The sequence below is a fragment of the Neovison vison genome, chromosome 3 (assembly GCF_020171115.1).
Source record: "Neovison vison isolate M4711 chromosome 3, ASM_NN_V1, whole genome shotgun sequence".
Lineage (NCBI taxonomy): Eukaryota > Metazoa > Chordata > Mammalia > Carnivora > Mustelidae > Neogale > Neogale vison.
The window spans coordinates 17,859,236-17,863,660 of record NC_058093.1 but is presented as its reverse complement, the minus strand read 5'-3'; positions in this window follow the sequence as shown (position 1 = coordinate 17,863,660).

Sequence of the window (4,425 nt, the reverse complement as noted above, 5' to 3'; positions counted from 1 at the left end):
GTGCCCGGACCCCCCGCCCCGGGGGCCGTCCAGGGCGCCGCGGCCGCCCGCTGCCTGCCGCCCGCAGCCCGCGGAGCCGGACACCGTGGTCCCCGGCCTCTCCCGCCGGTGCGAGAGGAGCCGCGAAGTGCGAGCGTCCCTCGCGAGCCCCGGGCTGCGAGTCACGACTCAGCCCACGTAGACATCCACCGCGAGCGTAGCGCTGCGGTCCTGATGGAGCTTTGACGTCAGGGAAGGTGCGAAAAACAGGGCCCCTTCTGACGCAGGAGCCGCGCACCGCCCCCCGCCCGCCCCCGCTCGCCCCCGCCCCCGGCGCCGGAGCCCCCTTCCTCCCGCCCCCACGCGCCCCTCCCCGAGCTCTTTTAAAGCGAACACTGCCTCCGGGGGCAGGGCCCCACTCGGGAGCTTGGGAAACCAAACCTGTTCTAACCAAAAAGCCTGGGCTCACAGCGGACTCGGGGCGGGGGGGAGGGACAGACCCCAGGGTTCTAGCACGGAGGGCCCCGAGGGAGACGGCTCGCCCGTTCCCAGCAGCGCAGGCCCCGGCGAAAGGCGACTGCGGCTGAGAGGGCTCGGCGTTGGCGCCGCTCGCGCGTTTGCCGCAGTGAGCTGCAGCCCACAAAAGCTGCGGTTTAGTGAGCGCTTACTTCGTGCCCGGCGCGGTGTTTCGGGCTTCGGCATGGGTCCTTGCGCCTCGTGCTCCGGGCAGCCCTCGAGAGGACCTGGCCAGGAATCCTACGGTTGGAGAAAACTGAGCCCTTAGGGAGGTTAGGTATTGAAAGACCTGCCCTGCGCATGAAAGGGTTACAAATATTAACCAAAATCCCCTCAGTCATTCGGTGGTGTTCTGTACCACCCACTGCGAACATGGTGCTGTGCAAAAACAGCTGACTGTAATGGGCGACACAAACCTGAATCGATGAAAAGCCGTGATAAGGAAAATAATCATCCCTAAAATGGAGATAGCCTCTAATGGGAGAGCTGCTGTTTTAGGTAAAAAAATAGTCTTAGGATGAGCTACCTTGTTCTCTGGCCATTGTTACAATTACCATTATCTTTTTTTTTTTTTTTTTTTTTTTAAGCTTAGGGACCTTGTCCCTTTTTAAAAAATTCTCCATTGCTTTTGCAGCCATAATTTCCATTCTTTTTGTATTACTCTGATCTTGCCTCACCCAGGACATCTTTCTGTGATTTTTAAACCTGGGCTATTTCAACTATTTGGTTTATAACCCTATTTAGATTTTTTTTTAAAAAAACATACAAAAATAAATAAATAAATAAACTGATTTCTTCTAAGGCAAGCTCTTTCCACATCCCAGCCTTGGAAATGGTGAAAGAAAGCCTATTATACATTAACCCGGCCACCATGACATAATGTATTTCACAGATGCGAAGACACACATTTTTCACACTTTGACATCTCAGAAATCAGGGTGCATTTTCCAAACTGGTCTCTTCATAGTACTGGCCAGGTGGTTATATGAACCTAGTTGCCATCACCTCCCCCTGCAGAAACTTGGATGTAGCCTTTCACATTGTCCTTATTTCCACTCACTCAAATGCACTATTTAATAAAACCCACAACCCTAAAAGGAGGGAATTAACAGGCATAGAATTCTCTTAAACTTGAAGAGAGTTTTTTCCTAGGAAAAAAGAACAGATTTTCCTAGGACCAAAAAGAGATTTCCTTCAGCACTAAAAAAGAGATGCGGCTAGCGAAAAGGGTTTAGACTTCTGAGAATTATTCACCAAGTACATTAGTTCTTAATGCATTTTAGAGACCTACATCTGAACAGTTAAATAAGCCTCACACACACACACAAAGTGAAACGACCTACTTATTATTTTTAATGGTATGGTTTGTCAATTACAACCCATCTTAAGTTTTGGTCAAAAAAAAAAAAAAAACATTGAAGAAGAAAAATGCGTTCTGTATGTTCCTGGGAAGCCACACGTTGACCTCTTCTGGTTACATCAGAAAATGCCAACATCAAAACCTGAGGAATAGGATCAGCTCCTTGGGGGAAAAAAATCCTAGACTTGATGCATCACCAGCACTTCTGGTGGCTCTGGAGACAACACTGTATAGAAAACCACAGGCTACAACTGATTCAAGAAGTGACCTAGAAAAGTTGGGTTCCAGGGGCATCTGGGGTGGCTCAGTCGGTTAAGCGGCTGCCTTTAGCTCGGGTCACGATGCCGGGGTCCTGGGATGGAGCCTCACTGGGCTCCCTGCGCAGCGGAGAGTCTGCGTCTTCCTCCATCACTCCTCCTGCTTGTGCTCCCTTTGTGTCAAATAAATAAAATCTTTTAAAAGGAGGGGGGAAACTGGGTGGCTCAGATGGTTAAGCATATGTCTCCAGCTCAGGTCATGATCCCAGGGTTCTGGGATCCAACCTTAAGTTGGGCTCCCAGCTCAGCAAGCAATCTGCTTCTCCCTCTCCTTCTTCCCCTCCCTTCCGCCCCCCCCAACCTCGCTTGTGCTCTCTCTTTCTATCAAATAAATAAATCTTTTAAAAGTAATAAAATAAAAATGAATTTTTAAAAGTTGGGCTCTGAATGTAAAGAAGTTTTTGAAATCCCTTAACCAATCTTACTTCTATTTCCCTTTATATGCATGTGCAAGACTGATCCAGACCAAATCTAAGCCTGAAAGGGCTATTTCACTTCTTAGGAAATAAAAATACTAAACTATAAAAAATCAACGTGCTGTGGTTGGCAGCATTTTTCTTCAGCATGATATTATCCAAGGAAGTGTCATCCTACATCAGATTAGCAATCCCTTCAGACTAGATTTCTGACTACTGGCAATGAGTACTTTTCTGACTGAGCTTAATTATCTATAAGGTTAAGCTTTAAAATTTTTCAGTTTCCCACAATCTTTTATTAACCCATTATAGATCTAAACCTGATCAGCAAGTATTTACTTAAAGTACATTAAAAATCAAGGTTGGTGGGGCTCCTGGGTGGCTCAGTGGGTTGAAGCTTCTGCCTTGGGCTCTGGTCCCAGGGTCCTGGGATCCAGCCCCACATTGGGCTCTCTGCTCAGCGTGGAGCCTGCTTCCTCCTTTTTCTCTGCCTGCCTCTCTGCCTACTTGTGATCTCTGTCAAATAAATAAAATCTTTAAAAAAATTAAGGTTTGTATGTACCCCATTTGTTCTCCAGGGAGAAAAAGGATTCTATATATGTGTTTTTTCACATTCTTCCTTAAAAGGAAGAATAAAAGCTGTTATTTTGTGTCAGAAATCATTCTGATAGTGCCTTTGTTTTGTGAGCTGTTTAAGCTAACGTTAGCTTAATGTCTTAAGGAAAAAGGGAAAGCCTAGATCTCATTCCCAAATCATAAAAGAATTTAGATTATGTCAGTTTAGAGTTTGGTTTATTTTTCCCTGAATTTCTCTTCGTGCGCATCTACCTATTCATAGGTGATATCATTATGAAGATTTTACCCATCGTTGGCCTTTTTTTTTTTTTTGTAGGTTCCACACCCAGCCTGGGGCTTGAGCTCAGGACCTTGAGATCAAGAGTCTCATGCTCAAAAAAAAAAAAAAAAAAAAGAGTCTCATGCTCTCCCGACTGAGCCAGCCAGTTGCCCCTAGCCTGGCATTTTTATAAAGGGTATATAAAGAGTATAATGTCATCTTTTTTAAAAAAAATCTTTGTTATTGTTTTTTTAAAGATTTTGCTTATTTATTTGACAGACGAGATCACAAGCAGTGGGGGGGGGAGAGCAGGCTCCCTGCTGAGCAGAGAGCCCAATGTGGGGCTCCATCCCAGGATCCTGGGATCATGACCTGAGCCAAAGGCAGAGGCTTTAACCCACTGAGCCACCCAGGCGCCCCTATAATGCCATCTTTTATAGAAAAGGATTTGCTCATATGTCCCTTCCAAATCATAATTTAAAAATTAATAAGAATGATTACAAAATATCTCTATTCACTTTGTCATGTTCTTCATTCTTCCCTGTAAGACAGTCCCTGTCTCTGACAAAAATTTCATTTGAAAGGCAGAAGGCAAGATGGGAGTTGGAACAAGAAGGAACAAAAAGGCTCTTGAAAAAGAAATACAAGTAAAAGTGTGTAGCTTAGAGCTGCAAAGCTATATGGTAGACACACAGAGCACGGCGGTGGATCTCAGTGTGGGTAGAGGAGTGCAGGGGGAGATCATAGAGATGAGCTTAATCCTCATCCATCATACAAGAATTTAATAATGGCTGAAGTCGGCAAACCACAGCAGAGCAATATAAGCTTTCTTTCTTTTTTTTTTTTTTAAGACTTATTGATTTATTTGAGAAAGAGAGTACAAGCAGGACGGACAGAGGGAGAGGGAGAGCGAATCCAAAACGAACTCCAAGCTCTGCGCTGAGGACAAGCCGGACACAGGGCTTGATCTCACTATCTCAGGGATCATGAGATCCCGACCTG